Source organism: Balaenoptera ricei, chromosome 4 (assembly GCF_028023285.1).
Source record: "Balaenoptera ricei isolate mBalRic1 chromosome 4, mBalRic1.hap2, whole genome shotgun sequence".
NCBI lineage: Eukaryota > Metazoa > Chordata > Mammalia > Artiodactyla > Balaenopteridae > Balaenoptera > Balaenoptera ricei.
In genome coordinates, this window is record NC_082642.1 from 93,419,663 (window position 1) to 93,443,030 (window position 23,368).

General features: G+C 38.7%; 1 protein-coding gene and 1 long non-coding RNA gene across 2 annotated transcripts in view; one reads left to right on the top strand and one right to left on the bottom strand.

Moving 5' to 3' along the window:
- Window positions 1-398: 398 nt before the first annotated feature.
- On the bottom strand, window positions 399-1,695 carry LOC132365406 (uncharacterized). The gene is made up of 3 exons (XR_009503097.1): window positions 1,628-1,695; window positions 978-1,114; window positions 399-464 (listed from the first exon to the last, which is right to left on the bottom strand). It is a non-coding gene; the product is annotated as an uncharacterized LOC132365406 (long non-coding RNA).
- A 71-nt stretch (window positions 1,696-1,766) lies between these two features.
- Window positions 1,767-23,368, top strand: part of KPNA1 (karyopherin subunit alpha 1) — a 73,375-nt gene continuing 51,773 nt past the window's right edge. The window contains exon 1 of the mRNA XM_059920988.1: window positions 1,767-1,963. The gene's annotated coding sequence lies outside the window, so the exon portion shown is untranslated. The remainder of the gene's footprint in view (window positions 1,964-23,368) is intronic.

Genomic DNA, 23,368 nt, shown 5'->3' on the forward strand with positions numbered 1-23,368 from the left:
CGCAGTGGTTGAGAATCTGCCTGCCAATGCAGAGGACACGGGTTCGAGCCCTGGTCTGGGAAGATCCCACATGCTGCGGAGCAACTGGGCCCGTGAGCCACAATTACTGAGCCTGCGCGTCTGGAGCCTGTGCTCCGCAACAAGAGAGGCCGCGATGGTGAGAGGCCCGCGCACCGCGATGAAGAGTGGCCCCCGCTTGCCGCAACTAGAGAAAGCCCTCGCACAGAAACGAAGACCCAACACAGCCATAAATAAATAAGGAAAATTTAAAAAAAAAAAAAATTTAAAAAAAAAAAAAAAAAAAAAAAAAAAAGTGACACATATATAGGAATTCTGCTTCAGCAATGAGCTACTGTTGTTGTCTTGAACAAATCCTCCCACCACAGAGAATAGCCGGACAAAATATAGAAAACATTAAGTCACTGAAGAGCTAACACAGCAGTGAGACTCTGTGGGTCCAAGATCTGGAAGAAAAGAAAGGGAACCCGTGAGAGGTGAGCCTGATGTTTGCTGTTACTTTTCCACTTGAAGTGATTGCTAATTCTGAAAGCAGTGGCTGAAAAACTGAGTAGAGCTTTTGACTGTCTCATGGGGCTGAAGAGGTTGGGTCAAGGAAGAGAGGCCCTAGTAAATACCCAAGACTTTTGGTCCAGACCCTCACGGGATACCCTAACTAGGAGTAAGGGTGAACTGGAAAGAAATTAGTTTTCACAAACACTAAAGTCCAGCTCTGAATAATATTAGCTCCTGATTGGAATAAAGTGATCTGTCCTCAGCTTAGCTGCGGTCACGCACACTTGCCTCCAAGTCTCTCCCTTAGAACACATTCCCTTTCCCCAGTGCCCTTGCTCAAACTCAGCTCATCCTAGAAAACGCACCGTTAGTGGGGAATACTGACGTGGCAGAAAGAGATCCAGAACAAATGAACATCGCATAGCCTAGGATTCAGGCAGTGAGGTCCTCTCTCCCACACTTACGTTATAGAGCTACCCCATTTCTTTCACCTTGCTTCTCCGTGGGTGTTTAGATTGATTTGATAAACCTGGTCGCATGTGAGCCATTGTATTCTGTGACCTCTGCTTGTCTGGCTTCAGTCTTTCTTCTTTTGAAGCCACTGCTCAAAAAGAATTCGATTAAGCTCAAAGAGAATTCCATCAGATTTAACAGTAACAACTATTTGTCCCAAATTTTCGTTTGAGAGCATTTATTGAGAGTAAAGCAAGCATTTGTGTTTCATTTAATTTCTTAATGATTTTTGATACTGCTTATATACATTATCAGGCAAAGGGGACGGGAGAGAACTAAAAAAGGAAATACCCAGAAGTTTCTCAAACATGCTGCATGTGAATGCCTTAGACATGAAGCGGTGACTTATAACTCTTTTTTAGTAATCCCTCAGGCTTCATTCATTCCATTATTTATTCAGTAAACGTGTATTAGGTAACAACCCTGTCAGAGGCTATAGACAGAGGTGAGCAAGGATCGATCCGCCCTGGAAGAGCTTCGAAGACAAGTTTGTAGACATAACTTTTCAATTCAGCCTAAGAAGTACCGTTTCATTGTCACTCCAGCATGACTCTCTAACCTTTGCCACTAACTGCGAACCTTGTCAACCGGACCTCCTTACCGACTCCAGACTCTTCACTGGTTCCCGGCTAACCGTTAGCGCTTCGCGAGAAGGACGGTTGGAAGACTACATCTCCCGGCAGCCTCTGCAGCAGGGTGGTGGAGAGGCGCGCGCAGGCGCGCGGGCCAGCCCCCGCGCGCAGGCGTACTGCGAACGCCGGCTGAGCTGGGTCTCGCTGTGCTGGGTGCGCGGCGGTGTCGGCGGGCGAGGCCTGGTGAGCACCGCCGAGGCGCGAGCTGGGTCTTCGAGGTTGTGTGCGGGAGAGGCACGGCAGGCGAGCGAGCGAGCCAGAGGCTCACCCCAGCAGTGGCACCGGGATCGGCTGCCTTGAGCTTGGTGAGTGCGGGGCCCCGGCGGCCCCCGGCCCCTACCCCTCCCGCCGGGGGATCCGGTGGATCCGGTTGTGTGCGGGGGAGGCCCCGCGGTGAGGGCGGGCCGCCGGCCGTGCTCGAGCTCGGGTTCCGGGGCCTGGGCGCTCGCTGCGCGTCCGTGCGTCATGGGCCAGGCAGTCCCAACGGCCGCGCGGCCGGCGGAGAGGAGGGTGGGGGTGGGGGTGGGGAGCACTGGTTCGCCATCGGGAACGCCGGTGGAGGCGAGGCGAGGCGGGGCGGGGCGGCGCGGCAGCGGGGCTGGAAGCAGCGTCGGGGACTGCGGGGCGCCGAGGCAGCGGGGCGGAGAGGAGGGAGTGCGGAGCCAGCGCCGCGGCCCGGCGCGAGCGAGCCGGGGGTGTGGGTGGGCCGCGCAGAGTGCGGCGACTGAGGCAGGAAAGAGCAAGGGGTAGGGGGCGTGTAAAAATCCTAACCGAGGCCGGAGGGGACCGTCTCGGGAATTCATAAGTTACAGCCCGAGCCGGAGCCGGTGGTTTGGAAGCGCGGTTGGGGGGGGCGGTGCGGGTGGAGACAGACGGAGGACTGCAGTTTACAGATGTCATAACAACATGGGCCTGAAGCGTCTGACAGGGGTGTGGTAATTATAGGAATGACAGAACTTCATCTGCACACAGCGTGTGTCAGTGGTGATGCGAGGGAAGCGGCGAGGTATTCGATTAAGCTCAAAATGGGAGGATGAAACTGAAGGATGACTGGAGTCTGGGAAGTCGTCATGAAGGAATGTCTTAGGTTTGAATGGAAGTATATTTAATGTTCCACTTTTAAGCTCACGATGTCAAAATAATTGATTTTTAAGGTTTAAATTCAGAATAAACAGTTGGGAAGTATTTTTTTTTCTAAAACATATTATTAAATAACGTTTCTACCTTTTTCAAGCCTTTTTTCCTTTAGTGAGCACTTTCTTAAAAACCCCTATTCGCAGTAGTTGAGTAAGTTATTCCCCGCCCCGCCGCCCCCCCACGTTGCTTCAAGGCTCATTCTTGACATTGATTTTTTTCTTAACTTGTTCTTGCGTTTGTGATATTTTGAAAGTAATTCACAAGCTAGTCCCCCTCCATTTTAAAGATTGAAGAGATGGAATTTTAACTTTTCAAAGCAAAGGGAGAATGAACTCTATTGTACTTTTACTGAAATAATTTATTCTTGGAAGGCACTTTTATGTGTAATATCGGATTTTAAGGTGGAGAACATGAGGAAAGGTAAAGGAATTAACATTTATTAAGCTCCTTTCCAGATATTGTGCTAGATACTTTTTGTACAGTAAAACGTTAATGCTTACAGTAACTCTGAAGTATATTTTTTCCTTTCCTACAGATTAAAGCTTCGAGGGTCAGAGAAGTTAGGTAACTTATCTAAGGTGTTCCAGCTCTTGTTAGAACCAGCCTTAGAACCAGAATCACTGCTAATTTAGGAATTATTTCTCCTCTCCTTTCATACTTCTTGGTTGCGTTTACTTTATTTGGTCCATTAATTCAGCGAATACTTGGAGTGTTCATAGGCCCTGAGACTGGGGATGTAGACATGATCAAGACACTGTTCTTTTTTTTTAAACATCTTTATTGGAATATAATTGCTTTACAATGGTGTGTTAGTTTCTGCTGTATAACAAAGTGAATCAGCTATATGTATACATATATCCCCACATCTCCTCCCTCTTGCGTCTCTCTCCCACCCTCCCTATCCCACCCCTCTAGGTGGACACAAAGCACCGAGCTGATCTCCCTGTGCTATGCAGCTGCTTCCCACTAGCTATGGGTTTTACATTTGGTAGTGTCTATATGTCCATGCCACTCTCTCACTTCATCCCAGCTTACCCTTCCCCCTCCCCGTGTCCTCAAGTCCATTCTCTACATCTGCATCTTTATTCCTGTCCTGCCCCTAGAAGACACTGTTCTTGTGTCATGGAATTTATAGTGTTGCAGGGAAGACTAACAAATAATGAGTAAAAATACTGACTGCATGACATTTTATCAGTCATAATTGAGCAGAAACTGTACTAAATAGCAAAGGAAGTTCAAATGGAATCAGACAACATAAGCCTTGAGGAGTTTACAGTCTAGTAGGGAAACAAAACATACATTTATAAAAACTTAGACTAAGCTGAATGATAGAAATTAACACTTCACCTGAAGTCAGTGTACTTGCATTATGTTACTTTAGATCCTCATAGAAGTTTCTTCACAGAACTATGAATTAATAATATTTTGTACCTTGACTTTTATCTAGGATTGGAACATGAAAAAAGGCAACATGAAAGAACTCTTCATTGCTATCTAAGACACCGTTTCTAATTTATTTACTGATCCTTATAAAGTAGAAACCTTACAAATTCTTTTAACACCTCAGTGATAGGCCTTTTTTTCTTCCTTTGCTTTTTTTTTTTTAATTTAAACAAATGACTGCTTTTATTAGATCATTTGTATTTGTAAGCTATCCTGTTTCTCTTTGTACTTTGGCTATCAGGAGGCTCAGAGCTGTGTTCAGCTTTCATAGTTTTCATAATTTTCCTTAGCCTCAACTGTTATAAACTATACCAGGTAGTCTGGAATTGCTGCTCTCAGTTGTTTCCTGGACTGTTTATTCTCCGTTGCTCTTGATTTTGTCTTTACCTTTTCCCTCTCGTTTGAAAGTAGGGATTATATATTATTTTTATCTCCAGTATTTTAGCATAGTGTTTGTTGAATTAATGGTAAAGTCTTGATGATTTATGATTTAGTGTTTTTAAGTCTTGTCAGATTGTTTTTAGAAGTATGTATGCTTTGTATAAAATCAACTAAGACTTTTGGCCATGCAAGTAAAGGTGACTGACATAGTGATGATAAAGATAATTCCCTGTTAATCTCTTTGTTTTAAGGTTTCTGTACTTTGCAAGGTATTCTGAATTCAGCCATAATAATGGAAGAAAACATTGGAAATGGTAAACAATTCAATTAGCTGATTGGGGCTGATTTGCCTCTGTTTTTGCTGCAGTGAGCAGGAGGTGGCCCCAGGACAGTGAGGGACCAGATAGGACTTTCATTAGGAAATTTTAAGTCCTTGCAGTGGAAGAGCAGGGATGAAGACTCGTGGAACGTACAGTTTTTTGTTTGTTTGTTTTTAAAGATGATAACGACCCTACACGACAGACCTTAGTGACAAAATGGTTCTGATCTAGTGTAGTAGACTAATTGGGACAGTTCTTGAAAGCAGGCAGTAATCCAAAATGTGGATAATGGGGATAATCGCCTTCACATAACAAGAATAATGCTGCTCTTCATATACAAAGATAAGTCTGCTTACTCATCATGATTGATTTTTCAGCATGAGGAGGGATATGTGCTGAGTTGCCCATGAGTCTCCGTATTCTGTGACCAGCAAGGCAGCTTGGGGTCAAAATGGGGGTTTTTAGCTAGGGAGCAGAAAGACAAGCAAAAAGTACTAACATCTATTGATGGCTCAAGCACTGCATCAGGTGTTTTCACTTAATTACCGTTGCAAAACCACTTTGAGAAAGTGGCTACACGTACAGGATGGTTAGGTAACTTGCCTTGCTTCACAGAATAAGTGGTGGAGCTGGTATTCAATCACAGGGCTATTTGTACTATGTTCACATCAATCATTAAAGCTTGATTTTTGTCTTGGTTTGCAGTGCAGTCTCCAGCAGAACAAACTAGATGCAGTTTGTTTAACATCATGAAATGACATTGTGAAGATCTAATTTACTAAAAGCTGAAGGGCTATTGGAGTTCCTTGCTTTACTGCCATTAAAAAATACAATTTTTAAATTAGAATATTCTCTGAAAACAACTGTCCCCTGTCCTAGCCTTTGCACTTTAGAGGCCACCAATTTCTTTCTTTTAGCTGTTTCCTCTTTCATATTTATAAATAACTTGCTTCTATTGCTATTTCTTGATACAGCAGTTTTAGACATTATCTATTGACTTTCCTCCACATTTACACACTGCCTCTCCCATCCTTTTAATATAGTTATCACAGGTGTTTATTAAATCAACGTTCAGTTATAACTATGTAAATGTTTATAGCTGAACCATGTAGTATATTATGATATCATTTCTTCTCTTAACCAATTTTTTGTTTTTCCAGGAGTAATACTTTTTTTTCCCACTTCCATTTCCATGAGATAGCTGTCCTGGAACCTTTTGTCCTTTTAATGCAATCTAGACTGGTTACTTTCTAGGTCTACTTCACAGCTGTTATCCTGGAACTTTTCTTTATGTCGCCCTTAAAATTCTCTTTGCCCTTCTCCTGTATTGGATCTCCTGTTTCCCGTATTTTCTTAACTTACAGAGAAAGGGTACCTGGGAAGCGAAAACTTTCTGTGATCTTGCATGATTGAAAAAAATCTATATTCTACCTTAACATTTCATCAGTAATCTGGCTGGCTATAAAAACCTAGGCTTAAAAAGTTTGGAAGTCATAGCTCCATTGTTTTCTGCGTTCTAATGTTGCTGTTGAAGTCCAAAGGCGTTCTCATTCTTCATTTGTATGTGACCTTCCCTGTCTTTTCTCCAATCTCCAGAAGCTTTTAGGGTATTATTTTTAACCCCTGAAATTCCATAATGTCCCTAGATTTGATTGATTGTTTGTTTTTTTTTCATTTAAGGGCACTCGATGGACCCTTACAAGCTGGGGATTTGTGTCCTATAGTTTTGGGAAATTTATTAATTAATTATTATTATTATTGGGGCCTTAGGTAAAAAGAGTTTTAGAGTTAATTATGCTTCCCAGTTCTTGACACTATCATCAAACTATACAGGGTCCTTTAAATTTTTCTCTTTCATTTCTGAGCCCTACTTCCATTACCCTTTCTAGTAGGCACCCACTGCATTGTGGCTGATACATTCCTCGATTATATGTGAATCATTGTGAAATATGTAGTGCGTTTTGTGTATTTAGTTTATATATTGTGTTATAGACCTTGTTCTGTTTCTTACTCTTTTTACTCAGCATTGTTTGGAGACCTTTCTGTTTCGTTGTGTGTACGTATAGTTGTGTATAATGTAGAATTCCATAATGTGCATCTACCACATTTTACTTTTTATTCCCTAATCACTGACACCTGAGTTGCCTCTCTGGCATCACAAGTACACTGTGGTAAATATACTCTTACTTGTACATCCTTGTGGACCTGTGTGAGAAGTTCTCTGGGATGTATGCCCGGGAGTGGGATTCCTGGGTCATAGAATAGGAGAACTAGTTTATGTGCCTGCTAGCAGTGAGGAGTTTTCTTGTTTGCCCACATCTTTGACAGTACTTGGTTTTATCCAACTTTTTAATTTTTGCCAGTCGGGTATAAAGTGGTATCTCATTGTTTTAATTTACATTCTCTGATAATTAATGAATTCGAGCGTCTCTTGTATCCATTCAGGTTTTCCCTTTTGTTAATTGTCTGTTTTGTCCTTTGTCTATCTTTCCTTTCCGGTCCCTGTCTTTTTTTGTTTGTTTGTTTGTTTTGGCCGTGCTGTGCTGCGCAGCTTGTGGGATCTCAGTTCCCTGACCAGGGATTGAACCCAGGCCACAACAGTGAAAGCCCGGAATCCTAACCACTAGGCCACCAGGGAACTCCTCCTGTCTTTTTTTTTGGTTTGCAGGAGTTCCTTGTGGAGGTCTGTTGGTTTTAGGATTGGAAAATATCTTTTATAGGCCTGTCATCTTTCTGTTAGTTTTGTCCATGGTGTCTTTCATTGAATGAATACTCTAAATTTAATGCATTGTTTCTTTGATAATCTCTTTTTCATTTGATTTTTTTGTCTTTCTTGGAATTTGTATTATTTGGGTATTAGAATTCTTAGGTGGTTCTTTTAATTTTCTTTTCCTTCCTGTTTTCCATCACTTAGTCTTTTTGTTCTGTTTCCTGAGAGATTTCTTTAATGTTATCTTACAGCCCTTCTATTGAATTTTTAATTCCTATCCATATTTTAATTTCTTAGAGTTCATTCTTATGATATCTATATATTATTTTATGGACACTATAGTCCTGTTGAGGACAGTATTAATGATATTTTTTTTTTTTTTTTAAAGTTTTGTACCCCCTCATTGCTCTGTTTCTTCAAAGTTCCTTTGTTTCCATTGCAGTCTTTCTCTGTAGAGGCTTTCCCTGGATGTCTGGTAAACTTACGGTTGTCCATTCCTATTTAAGAGTGAAGTGCTAAAAACTGAATTGGAAACTATAGGTGTGGCTTGTTAAAAGGGTGGACAGGGTATCTGGTGGCCATTTATGGGGGGAGGGAACCCTCATAGTTCTTTTCTCTTGGGCTTGTCAATTTCCTTGAGAAAGAGAGCCTCCAACTAACAACATTGTAAATCAACTATGCTTCAATAAAATTAAAAAAAAAAAAGTAAAAGAGAGCCTCCAGTCTTGCCTGGAGGATATACACCTGGATGCCATGTTCTGAGAACTCATCTTAGAAAAGAAGCTGGCGTTCTCACTGTTAATTGTGTTCATGTAATCCTGTCTTTTGTATAGCACATCACCTACACTGGAGTCCCTCATTTTAGAGTCTTTCTAGTTTAGTTTCTTCAGAGTAATGCTCTCAACATCCATAGGGGCTTGGGGATGGACTGTTGCCTGGCTGTGCACAATGGAGGAGGAAGTCTGAATGTGATGACTGTTTTGTAGACTTTCAACTAATCTTCTAGTTTTTAGTCCTGTTCCTCACTCTACATTCAGAGATGCCTGGGGTGGGGTGGGGGGGGGTGCTCCTGTCTATGAAGCCTCCTGCTTGTGGGCAGTGTGAATCAGCTTCTTTACAGGTGCTTAGGCTTCAGAGTTCTCCACTTCACTCGTAAAATATCATTAGATCATCTTTTTAAAAAATTTATTTATTTGGCTACGTTGGGTCTTAGTTGCGGCACATGGGATCTTCGTTGCAGCATGCGGGATCTTTCCTTGCAGCGAGCGGGCTCCAGAAGGCACGGGCTCAGTAGTTGTGGCATGCGGGCTTAGTTTCCCTGCGGCATGTGGGATCTCAGTGCCCCGACCAGGGATCGAACCCGTGTTCCCTGCATTGCAAGATGGATTCTTAACCACTGGACCACCAGGGAAGTCCCAGGGCCATCTGTTTTAAGGCTTCTAAAAAGTTTTTCACATCTCATCTATCACCTCTGATTCTCTCCTTTTGTGTTCTATCTTTGTAGTTCATCCTTTTTTTAAAAAAGTTATAATTTTGGTATGGATTTTAATCTACCAAATCCATCATTTTATTTCTTCACGTGAACTCTTTATTTCTGGTCTGTTCATTCTTTCCGTGGCATTTGAGTGTTGCTCAGTACTTTGTTTAGTATTGAAGATTAAAATTAAATTTCTGAGCTTTAAGTTGTTAATATGTTTTGGGAGGAAAGCACATACATCCTGTAGGTGCTAAATCTTAATGTAAAACATTAAAACCTTTATAAGTGTACACGTAATAGATATATTAGATTCAGTAATGAATATGAATTGGATAAAGGCAAGTTTGCCCTTTTTTTTTTTCCCCATGAAGGAGTCCTTTATGCCATTTTTGGGGAAAGATTTCTCTCTAAAAATATCCAGCTATAAGGGGGAAGTAGTTTTTCCCTTTCATAAAGACCTGAAGTATTCAATTAGAACTTTGATGAAATAACAGCATGTTGAGTTGATAAAATTCTAGCCAAAAGTAAAGAAATTTAAGGTTTTAGTTAGGCTGGGAAGTCTCATTGTAGTAAATATAATATATGCTTCCAGCTTTACTTTTTGAAAGTTTTTCTCATTTTATAAGTAGTATATTGCTTACTGTAGAAAATTTGGAAGATAAAGAAGAATGTTAATTTCCACTTAAGATTTTTGTATTCTAAGTTATAAAATATTTTTAAAAGTATAGAGAATAGTATAAATTGGGGTTTTGTTCCTACCACCCCGATTTTTCATGTGTTAATGTTCTGTTTTTCTTAATTCGCAGTATGTTATGATTATGTCCCATAGCCAAGCCCCCGTTTTGGAATTTTTAGGTTTACAGTTTTCGTTGTAACAGTCATGCTGCTGTGAATATTCTTCTACATGCTGCTGATTTTATTGCCTTAGTGTACATTCCAAAAGTGGAATTACTGAATCTTGGGGTGTGAATTCCCCAAATCTTTGGTAAATATTTTCCTTTAAATGTTTGGATATTGAGAATGTCTCTGGGGAACCTTGCATGTTGGGAACCCGTAGATACTGGAAGGTGAGGTCAGAATTCAGGGTCAAAAGTTATAGTAAACGTCTCAGTGGAAGAAGGTCTGAAGCTGGGACATGAAAGAAAGTAGGGATTTCTATTAGGTTAATGGAGTTAGAGCTATGAGATGTAATCAGAGGTGAGCACCTACGAATCATATCTGTAGCGTTGACTTCTCACAGAGGAGGCTTATTGCAGGGTTTTTCAAACCTTGCCTCCATTGAACGCAAGAATGTTGTCACTATAATAAAGGTACTCTAATAATTTTACTGGGAAGAAATGGGTAGGATATTTTAAATTTCCTTTTTCTTTCCTAATTTTTATTAAAATATTTTAAAGGGACCCACTACTACTTGACTAGAAGTTAACAGTAGATGAGTAATTAATATTTACAAATGGGAGAGCATGTACTCTGGGGTGCAGGCTCACACCTCTCCATTCTCTAATGAAAAAATAGGTTCAAAAAATATTCACAACTGAACTGAAAATTTTTTATACTTAAAATTCATTTATGCTTAAATTTATAAACCTGTAACTTGCTTTTTTTGTAGTCATACTTTCTTGTGGTTTTTGGTTTTTTTAATATTAAATACACATCATGTTTTCTAATAAAATTATACTCAATTTATATGATGGAATTAAGTATACTAACATTTTATAGTGTTGCACAAAGAATATTGTGAATGTTAAATATTCACAATGGTTAGGGGCTTACTGACTGCTTGGATTGACTCAGCACACTGAATATATATACCATCTTGAATATAATAAAAATATAAAAAGATCTACACTCAGTGTGTTTTGGGTATAGATTGATGAAGAATGGAAAGAGTATCAAAGCGAAGGGAACTTGTAGGACAAAGAAGTTCAGATTTGATCTAAGTAGTGCTAAAAACTCATTTTAGGTCCTTAGGCATTGAAGTTATATAGTGAAAAAGGTGTTGAGATTAGTCTGAGAGCTGTGTGAAGGATGAATTGAAGAGCAAAGAGACTGAGGTTAAGGAAGGGTGGTTAGAGCTGTTGCAGTTATCTAGCTGTAGGATGACAGGGACCTGGATCAGACTGGTGGCAGTGTGAATAGATAGGAATAGATAAAATCATTCTGGATGGAATAGTAAGCAAAATTTGATAATTTTAACTAAATAGACATGAAGAGGAAATTGGGAGATTTCATTTTGGAAGAGTAGAGTACATTTCTATTTTACCACCAGTATTGCATCTTGTTTTTAACTTTATTGCTTTTTTGGCTTTATTTCCCTAGAAAACAAGAGGAAAATGGGGCATAATGGCTTTAATTTTAAAGGCTTCTGCTTCCTGAGAGAGTGAAAAGTTATTGACAATAACTTAAGTTTTTCAATTAATCACTTAGGTGATAATATCCTAAAAATATTTGTTTAGGATAAATATAATTTTCTCATACTATTACATGTTTTTTTTTTTTTTTTTTATAAATTTATTTATTTATTTATCTACTTTTGGCTGTGTTGGGTCTTCGTTTCTGTGCGAGGGCTTTCTCCAGTTGCGGAGAGCGGGGGCCACTCTTCATCGCGGTGCGCGGGCCTCTCACTATCGCAGCCTCTCTTGTTGCGGAGCGCAGGCTCCAGACGCGCAGGCTCAGTGGTTGTGGCACACGGGGCCTAGTTGCTCCGCGGCATGTGGGATCTTCCCAGACCAGGGCTCGAACCCGTGTCCCCTGCATTGGCAGGCAGAGTCTCAACCACTGCGCCACCAGGGAAGCCCTACATGTTTTTTTAAAATCATAAACCTCTATAGATTTTATTTCATTTGTTATCTAAGCTCTCTTCAATCCAACTTAAGCCTACATTTCAGCTGTATTTTGCATTGTTTTCCGATAAAACTTTTGCTCTGCTATAGTGATTTTCAGTTGCATGCAGATGCATATCAGAATTCACTTGGGAATCTTTAAAAGAAAAAACAACACTAGAGACCTCGTGTTTGCCTCAGACGTATTAATCAAACTCTTTGGAAGGACAGTTGAGGCGTCTGTTTTTCAAAAAGCTCTCCCACTTGGCAAATATAATCTCTTTCTCCTGCTAAGAGGGGAACCCGGTCTCATTTATGAATATCAGAGAAGAAATCTTTGATTTTTTTTTTTTTAAATATTGACTTTGTTTATTAGAGCAATTTTAGGTTCACAGCAAAATTGAATGGAAACTACTGAGTTCCCATCTACTCCCTACCCCTGTACACCCAGTGCCCCCACCATTGACATTTCCACCAGAGTGGTACATTTGTTATAATCCAACCAACACTGACACATCATTATCACCCAAAGCCCATAGTTTACATTTGGGTTCATTCTTGGAGTTGTACATTCATTCTGTGGGTTTTGACAAATGTATACTGACATGTATCGGCCATTATAGTCCAACAGAATAGTTTCACTGCCTCCAAAATCCTTTGTGCTCTGCTATTCATCCCTTAAACCCCTGGCAACCGCTGATCTTTTAACTCTCCATAGTTTTGCCTCTTCCAGAATGTCATAAAATTGGAATCATGTGACAAATACAATATCCACCCCTACCCCCAAAGAGGAGGGTATTTTATTAAATAATCTTATGTATGGATAGTGATTTAGAAATTTTTAAGAAAACTAACAGAATTAAAAAGAATGATACACTGTGACTATTAAAAAAAGTAAAGCCAGATAAGGACAATATAAGAAAAAAAATACAGGCCATTATCCTCGAGGAACACATATGCAAAAATCTCCACAATGAGATATCACCTCACACTGGTCAGAATGGCCATCATCAAAAAATCTACAAACAATAAATGCTGAAGAGGGTGTGGAGAAAAGGGAATCCTCTTGCACTGTTGGTGGGAATGTAAATTGATACAGCCACTATGGAGAACACTATGGAGGTTCCTTAAAAAACTAAAAATAGAACTACCATACGACCCAACAATCCCACTACTGGGCATATATGCTGAGAAAACCATAATTCAAAAAGAGTCATGTACCACATTGTTCATTGCAGCTCTATTTACAATAGCCAGGACATGGAAGCAACCTAAGTGTCCATCGACAGATGAATGGATAAAGAAGATGTGGCACATATGTACAATGGAATATTACTCAGCCATAAAAAGAAAGGAAATTGAGTTATTTGTAGTGAGGTGGATGGACCTAGAGTCTGTAATACAGAGTGAAGTAAGTCAGAAAGAGAAAAACAAATACCGTATGCTAACACATATATATGGAATCTAAAAAAAAAAAATGGTCATGAAGAACCTAGGGGCAGGACAGGAATAAAGACGCAGACCTACTAGAGAATGGACTTGAGGACACGGGGAAGGGGAAGGGTAAGCTGGGACAAAGTGAGAGAGTGGCATGGACATACATACACTACCAAATGTAAAATGGATAGCTAATGGGAAGCAGCCTCATAGCACAGGGAGATCAGCTTGGTGCTTTGTGACCACCTAGAGGGTTGGGATAGGGAGGGTGGGAGGGAGGGAGACGCAAGAGGGAAGAGATATGGGGATATATGTATATGTATAGCTGATTCACTTTGTTATAAAGCAGAAACTAACACACCATTGTAAAGCAATTATATTCCAATAAAGATGTTGGAAAAAAAAAAAAGAGTCATACGCAATGAGGCAAGTGGAATTTATCCTTGGGGTACAAGGATGGCTCAACATTCAAATCAATAAATGTGATACACTACATGAACAGAACGAAGGATAAATGTCATGATCATCTCAATAGATGCAGAAAAAGCATCTGACAAAAATTCAACATCCTTTCATGATAAAAACTCTCAACAAATTAGGTGTAGTAGGAATGTATGTTAACATAATAAAGGCCATATCTGAGAAGCCCACAGATCTTTTATCAAAAAGACAGAAGATAATAAGTGCTGACAAAGATATGAAGAAAAGGGATCTCTTCTGTACTGTTGGTGGGAATGTTAATTAGTGCAGCTTACTATGGAAAACAGTATGAACTTTTGTCAAATAATTAAAATTAGAACTGCTGTATGATACAGCTCTTCCACTTTTGGCGATATATCCAAAGGAAATCAGTTATCTCGTAGAGAGAGTTGCACTCCCATGTCATTGCAACATTATTCACGATATAACAAAGACAAGGAAATAATCTAAGTGTCTATAGATGGATAGAAGGGTAAAGAAAATGTGGCATAAATGTAAAATAGAGTATTATTCGGCCATAGAAATACGAAAATCCTGCCTTTTTAACAGTATAAATAGACCTTGAGGTCACTGTGGTAGGAGATAAATCAGACAGAGAAAAATACTGTATGATCTCACTTATATGTGGAACATAAAAGAGTTGAACTCACAGAAGCAAAGAGTAGAATGGTGGGTGCCAGAGACTGAGGGGGAGGAAAACTGAGATGTGAAAGGGTACGTACTTTCAGTTATAAAATGAGTAAGTTCTGGGGGTCTAATGTGCATCGTGGACACTATAACAAATAATACCGTATTGTATATTTGAAGTTTTCTAAGAGAATATATTTTAAGTGTTCACACCACAAAAAAGAGAAGACTATGTGATGTCATAGATAATTTAAATAGCTTGATTATGGTAATCATTTCACAATGTATACGTATATCAAATCATCACATTATATACCTTAAATATGTACAGTTTTTATTTGTCCATTGTATTTGAATAAAGCTGGGAAAAACACAACAAAAATGGTGTTGATACACCTGAACATGCATATGCAAAAGACTGAAACTTGACCCAAACCTCACACCTTAAACAAAAATTAATTCAAAATAGATCGTAGATGTACATGTAAAATGTTAAGGCCGTAAAACTTTTAGAGGAAAATGTAGGAGAAAATATTGATGACCTGAGTTAGAAAAGAGTTTTCAGATGTGACACCAAAAGCATAAAAGATAAATAAAAATAATAAATCGGACTTTATCAAAATTAAAATATTTAATTTGTGAAAGATATTATGAAGAGAATGAAGAGGCAAGCTATAGGCTGCAAGAATATTTAAAAATCACTTATCTCATAATGTACTTATATTCAGAATATATAAGAACTCTCAAAACTCACCAATAAGAAAACAATCAAAAAGTAAGCAAAAGGATTGAACAAATGTTTAACCAAAGAAAATATATGGGTGACAAATAAGCACATAAAAAGATGTTCATCATCATTAGCCATCAGCGAAATGGAAATTAAAGCCGCAAGATACCATTATACAACCTGTTAGAATGGCTAAAATAAAAATACCAAATGCTGCTGAGGATGCAGAGAGGCTGGAAATCCCATGCATTACTGGTAGAAATGCAAAAGAGTATAGACAATCTGAAAACAATTTGGCAGGTTTTTAAAAAAATATCAATTTAAAACATATATTTGCCATATGGCTGAGGCATGCCACTCCTGCTTAGGCTGTGATAATTCATCTTCATACAACAACCTGGACATCAATGTTCATATCTTCTCTACTTATGATATCCAAAAAAAGGTCCAAGTCTACAATAGAAAACTATTTTGCAATAAAAGGGAATAGATTATTAACATGAAACAACTTGGCATTTTTCTGAGGGAAAGAAGTCAGTCTCAAAAAGTTATATACTGTTTGATTCCATTAGTACGATGATCTCAAAAAGACAAAGCTGTAGTGATGGAAAAAAGATCCATGGTTGCTGGGAGTTAAAGGTTGGGGAGAGTGTGACTACAAAATTATATCACAAGGGAGTTTTCTGAGGTGATGGAACAGTTGTATCTTGTTCTGAGGTGATGGAACAGTTGTATCTTGTTCTGAGGTGATGGCTGAACAAATTTATACATGTGTTAAATTTATAGAACTGTATACAAAACAAGTCAATTTTAATGTATGTTAATTAAATAAAATTTAAAATAATGTAAAACAAAAAAAAGATAACTAACAGATAGAGTTAAAAAGAATGATACACTGTGACCAAGTGTGTTTATCCAAGAGTCAAAAATCATTGACTATTAAGTGTATTAATATATCACCATATTTAATATGTCAAAGGGGATAAACAGTGACCATTTTAATAACTGCCAAAAAGGCATTTGATCTAATTCAACACACATTTCAGGTTTTTAAAACTTCAGTAAAATAGATATGGATGGGTGGTACTTAGATGTGATTTAAAAAATATATATATATCTCAATACTATGACACGACTGGAGCTATAATAAATTGGTGATAGGAATGCATGATGTTACAGCCACTTTGGAAAACAGTTGGACAATTTCTTGTAAAGTTAAACATGTACTTACTATATGACCCAGCAGTCTCACTCTTAGGTTTTTACCCAAGAAAAATGAAATCATTTATCTAAACAAATGCCATATGTGAATGTTTATAGTAGCTTATTCATAATCACCCAAAACTGCAAACAATCTGGATGTCCATCAGCTGTTAAATAGATAAACAAATTGTGGAATACAATAGAATACAATTCAGCAATGAAAGGAATCAGTTACTAATAAATGCAACAGTATGGAGGACTCTGAAATAGTTAATACTGAGTGAAAGAAGCCACACACAGAAAGCTACCTGTTGTATGGCTCCATTTGTTTGACATTCTGGAGAATGCAAAATTATAGGGACCGATTGCCTGGGATTAGGGCAAGTGGATTTACTAGAAAGGGGCCTGACAGAATTTTTTGTAGTGAGGAAAATGTCTATCTTAATTGTGATATTTACTTAAATGGCAAATTTTACTCTATGTGAATTATACCTCAGTAAACATGACCTTTTGAAAAACCCCCAGTATAAAGAGTGTCAGCTGAAGTATCAGAAACAGAATTCAGTAGCTGATTTAATTCAGTGGCTGGCTTTAAAAAATTAACATATAGTAATGAATAATTTTCCTATAAACAATAGCCAGTTAGAATATAATGGAAGGAAGCATCACATTTATCATTGTAACAAAAGAGATAAATGGAAATACGTATTTAATTTCTGACCAAGGAGATACAGTATTGTAAAGAAGTTTCCTTAATCTGTGAATTGAATGCTATATGAATATCAAAGGTTTTCTTTTTCCCCCCTCTTAAGACTGGAAGGATTATCTGGACCAAGGGTTCTCATTTTCTGGTCTCAGAACTTTACACTTATTGAGGACCCTGAAAAACCTTTATGTTACTGTGTATCTGCAAAATTACTGCATTAGAAATAAAAACAAAATTTTAAAACACAGGAATACACAGCAAACATCCCATTAGGCACCAGAGTGATGATGCCATCACATCACCACGCCTCTGAAAAACTTATGAGTGAAAATGAAAAAAGCATATAACTAAGAGTATTATGAAAACAGTGTTCATGAGAAGCATTTTTTTCACATATCACATTGTCAAATATGGAAAACTTTGCTTCAGTCGTGGGTTAGTGATGATGGTGATGGGGAACTGTTAACACTCTTATTCACTGGTACATTGGTGCAATATTTTAGAGGGAACTTTGACAATATCAGAATTTTAAGTGAACATATTTTTGACCTTGAGGTTCCACTGTTTAGAATTCATTCATGGATACAATTGCAAAATATGTACAAATACATGAAAAAGAATATTGGTTACAGCATTATTTGTGACAGAAAATTGAAGTCAAGCTTAATTGTCAATTACGTGTAGGGTCTAGTTATTATGCTACAAAAATTAATTACTGTATTAAAAATGATAAAGATTTGTAGGCATTGGTATGGAAAGTTGTCGAAAATTGAAGCAAAGTGCAGAACTGTGTATAGAATTGTTCTGTCAGTATACAGTAATAACCAAAAGGATGTGTATGTGCTTGTATAACCACTTCTTGAAAGGATATACAGAGAACTTGATGGTGGTTACCTTTAGAAACAATGGGAGAGGTACAATTTCATTTTTTTTATACCCTTTCATACTGTTTGGATTTCTTTTTTTTGAAATGTTTTGAAATTCAAAGGCACAGGTGAACTGTATGAATGGTAGGTAGAAATTGTTAGAATGCTGGAGTCATTTGTGAGTTCTTGGATACCGAAATCTAACCAAACAAGTAAGAAAGAAAAAGAAAACCAAGAGGCCTTTGCATTTCTCTTGTTACCTACCTCTTTTAAAGAACAGTTTCTCTAGTCAAACATGACTTACTACTGTTCTCATCAGTTGTTCTTTCTAACATCTGTGCCTTTATTTTGTACTCTTCCCTGTTTCGTGGGTCTTTCTCTTTTAGCCTCAACTGATGATTCTATCTATCCCTCACAACCTAGCTGAAACACCATCTTCTCCATGAAGCCACCCCTGATCAGTTTTGTCAGACAAGATCTTTTTTTGAACCTTTAGAGCTATTTATAGCCATTTCTTCACTACACAAATATCAGGTGTGATCTATATATGGGCCAGACAGTGGAAGCATGCTTTCATATGTTACTTCTCTTCACCTTATAAGGTATTATCTCCATAGTGCGAATAAGGGAAACCAAGATTCACAGAAGTTTAGTACCTTCCCTACATCTTGGTGCTAAGAAGTAAATTTGAAAATAGGGCTTCAAGGCCAGACATCTTCTCTGGACTTGCTTCTTACGTCACTTTAATAAAAAGCAAGTGAATAATTAATTTTTGTGTGACCATTTCTTTCCTTCTAGAGTTTTTGTACTTTAAAAAATTTTTTGAAATAATTTAAAGCTTACAGAAGACATGTACAAAGCCCTCCTGTTTACCTTTCATCCACATTCCCCAGTTGTTCATTTTACCTTTTGCTCCATTTGCTTTATCATTTGGTCTCTCTCTATATGTGTACTATGTTCCCAACATTGCCTTTCCTTAACTGCTTACCCTTCCAGCTCCATGTTGAATCTAGGCTTCCAATTATTTAAGTCTGATTGGTTTTGGTCTTGTTAAACTTTATCCAGGTCTTGCCCTGTTACTATACTACTATACCTTTAACCTGAAACTTCGTTGCAACACTGTTGCTGTTATGCTATATTGTGTTATTTCAGAACCAAAATGCTGCCTGCCTCAGGAATCCAACTCTTCTCTGTGTCATTTCTCAGCACCATTAGTTATGGTTCCTTCAGAATTATTTGCAGATTCTCATCTGCATTGCACCAATCTTTCAGTCCAATCTGATAAAATACCACTGGGTATATGTATTAGTCTGCTTGAGCTGCCATTAAAAAGTACCACAGATTGGGTAACTTAAACAACAGAAGTTCATTTTCTCATGGTTCTGGAGGCTTGAAGTCCAAGGTCAAGGTTCCAGCAGGGTTGGCTTCCGGTGAGGCCTCTCTTCCTGACCTGCACATGACCACCTTCTGTTTCCTCACATGGCTTTTTCTCTGAGCACATGGCGGTGGGGGGGGGGGGGGGCAGTGGGTGTAGATAGAGATCTCTGGTGTCTCTTCCTCTGCTAATGACACCAGTCCTATTGGATTAGGGCCCCATCCTTATGACCTCATTTAACCTTAATTCTCTGTGAGCCTCCTGAATCCTTACCTATAAAGGATGAGAATAATAATTCTTGCCCTGTAGACTTTTTTTTTTTTCAAGAGATTCAGGTAAAATAGGTGATGTGATACAGCACAGAATAAATCAGTGATTCTCAAACCAGGCTTGCATCAGAATCCTCTTCTTAAAAATAACTGTTTCTTTGACTTCCAGTCTGATAGCATAAGAGCTCTGCAGATCTGCTCCCTAGTATAACTGAGGAAAACTATTAAGAAACAACTATTTAGAGCTTTGGAAATGGTCCTAGGGTATACAGTAAATGCAGAGCTTCCTGTTGGAGCAAAGGTTTTCTTTCTGGGAGAAGCAGGACATCAGGATTTCTCATCCTGCCCCCAGCTGCCTGCTATTACGGCTAAGTTTTGGGAAAATGTGTTGGAGAGGTAGGGGGCTACTGTCCAGTCCCCACTTGTGGAACAGAGGCTCTACCTTGGTAACAGAGTTGCTGAGCATACTAGAGAACAGATCACCTTTTCCCTGTCTTATAAGATGGTAGCTCCATGTCAGGAGAGACAAGCTGAGAAGACCTCAGGTTGCTACCTATCCCCCACAAAATACTCAGTTGCTAAATGGGTTGTCACTCAGAAGAGTGTGCTGTTGTCCACACCTTCATCTTGAGAGCCCTGGTTCAGAGATTTTGCTTGGGGGTAGGGGTGAGAAGCAAGTCATGAAACAGATAGCTTCCTCAAGGAACTGACTTCATTTGCAGTAGAGCTGGAGAAGTTCAAACCTAAGGCTACTTTCAGAAACAGTGGAGATTGTGGTGAAAGGCACTTGGGAGATTTGTAGATTCAAAAAGATCCAGGCTAAACTGCAGGCCATTGAGCTTGCAGCAAGAACTGGGATAAGAGACAGCTGGAAGGAGCCTTCCTGGGGACAGAGTTAATGTCAAACACTGACCTGAAACTGCTCCTTCTCAGGAGCCTGAATTTGATTGGATTCCTCTGCAGAGCAATTTATGCCTGAAGCCATTGTTTAAATCAGTAGAGCAATCAACTGGCAATTAGTGGAGGTTAATAGCTGGGAGTAGTCAGGGAAAGTGAGTCCTGACAGATTACTGTATGGCAAGATGACTGTGGGCATATCCAGGTTATGTCCCCCTGAGGACCAGCATCAGAGGCTTAACACTGCAGGGGGCTGGGTGGGGTGGGAAAGTAGACTTCTTTAAAATAAAACAAGTTACTAAACAAACAAGCAAATAAAAATATAAAACCTCATGGGTGGAGGAGTATACCTGGAGTTGCCACAGAGTATTATATAAGATGTTGAGTTCCCAATAAAAAGATAAAAGATGTGCAAACAAAAAACAAAACCCAGGAAAGTATGGCTAATACAGTGGAAAAAGCAGGCAACAGAAACTGCCTGTGAGAGAGAACAGATGCTGGATTTAACAGACATAGACTTTGAAGTACCCATTATGAATATGTTCAAAGAACCGAAGGAAACCTTCATTAAAGAAGTAAAGGAAGGTATGATGACAACTAATATCAAATAGAGACTATCAGTCAAGAGACAGAAATTCTAAAGAAGAACCAAATGGAAATTCTGGAGTTGAAAAGTAACATAACTAATGAAAAATTAGTTATAGGGGCTCAGTAGTAGATTTGAACTGGTGGAAGAATGAATTAGCAAACTTGCCAATAGATTGATAGAAACCCAAGGAAGGGAGAGGAAAAAAATGAATAAAATTGAAAAGAGCCTCAGAGAAATGTGGGGCAACCTTAAGTGCACCATGGTATACATGAGAGTATTAGAAGAAGAGGGGAGAAAAAAAGCGGAAAAAGTATTCAAGGAGATAATGGCTGAAAATTTCTCAAATTTATTGAAAAACACTGACCTACATATACATCCAAAGAGCCCAAAGAACTTCAAGTAGGATTAATGTAAGAAAATCTGCAAATGGACATATCAGTGTGAAAATGTTGAAAATCAAAGACAAGGAGAGGATCTTCAGAGCAGCAAGAGAAAAACAGCCAATTACTTACAGCTGACTTCTCATCAGAAGCAATGGAGTCCAGAAGGTGGTAGAATAATATTGGGTTGCCCAAAAAGTTCCTTCGGTTTTTAAGTAAAAATAAAGGACACATTTTTCATTTTTACCAAGAGCTTTATTGAACAACGTATGCACCGTTTTGTTCCACTACCTTCTGCCATTTTTCAGGCAACTTCATAATTCCATCTTCCTAAAACTTTTTACCTTTTTGAGCAAAGAACTGTTCCAGGTACCTTTTACAGTCTTCCAGGGATTGAAATTTCTTCCACTAAGACAATTTTGTAAAGACTAAAATAAATGGAAATCCGAAGGTGCAATGTCTGGTGAATACGGCAGATGAATCAAAACTTCCCAGCCAAGCTGTAAAGGTTTTTGCCTGGTCATCAAAGAAACATGTGGTTCTGCATTATCCTGATGGAAGATTATGAGTTTTCTGTTAATTAATTCTGGATGCTTTTCATCGAGTGCTGCTTTCAGTTGGTCTAACTGGGAGCAGTACTTGTTGGAATTAATCATTTGGTTTTCTGGAAAGAGCTCATAATAGAGGAGTCCCTTCCAGTCCCACCATATACGTAACATCAGCTTCTTTGGATGAAGACTGGCCTTTGGTGTGGTTGGTGGTGGTTCATTTCGCTTGCCCCATGATCTCATACATTCCACATTATTGTAAATATCCACTTTTCATCACCTGTCACAATTTGTTTTAAAATAGTATGTTTTCGTTACGTTTAAGTAGAGAATCGCACGCAGAAATACTGTCAAGAAGGTTTTCTTCGCTTAACTTACTGGAACCCAAACATCAAAGCGATTAACAACCAAGCTGGTGCAAATGATTTTCAATGCTTCATTTGGATATTTTGAGTATGTCAGCTGTCTCCCATGTGGTATAACGTTGATTGTTCTCAATTAATGTCTTGTTTTGATCTCAACTTCAACTGGTCTGTCTGACTGTGGAGCATCATCCAGCGAGAAATCTCCAGCATGAAACTTCACAAACCACTTTTGACACGTTTGATCAGTCACAGGACCTTCTCCATACACTGCACAAATCGTTTTTTTGCGTTTCAGTTGCGTTTTTACCTTTCTTGAAATAATAAAGCATAATATGCTGAAAATGTTGCTTTTTTTCTTCCATCTTCAGTATTAAAATGGCTACACAAAAATTCACCAATTTTGATAAGGTTTTTTTTAATGCATGCTGATATGACAGTTGTCACAATATAATCTTAACAAAATTGTTTCGAATGGAGTTAAAGACAACTAAGCACTACTAGAGCCAGCGTATGGAAAAAACCAATGAACCTTTTGGCCAACCCAATATATTCCAAGTACTCAGAGACAAATACTGTTAACCCCAATTTTTTTATATCCAGCAAAGCTGTCCTTTAAAAATGAAGGTAAAATACTTTGCAGATAACAAAAACTGAGAGACTTTGTTACTAGCAGACTTGCCTTGCAAGATGGCTAAGGGAAGTTCTTTAGGTTGAAAGCAAGTGACCGCAGATGGTAATTTCAATCCACATGAACAAAGAGCACCAGTAAAGGTAATGATGTAATTTTAAAAGAGAGTGTATAACCACATATTTTTTCTCCTTTTTTCTTAAAACTGATTTAAAAAGCAGTTGTGTAAAATAATGTATATACAGTAAGTTCCCTACATACGAATGAGTTCTGTTCCAAGAGCATGTTCGTAAGTCCAATTTGTTCATCGGTCCAACAAGGTT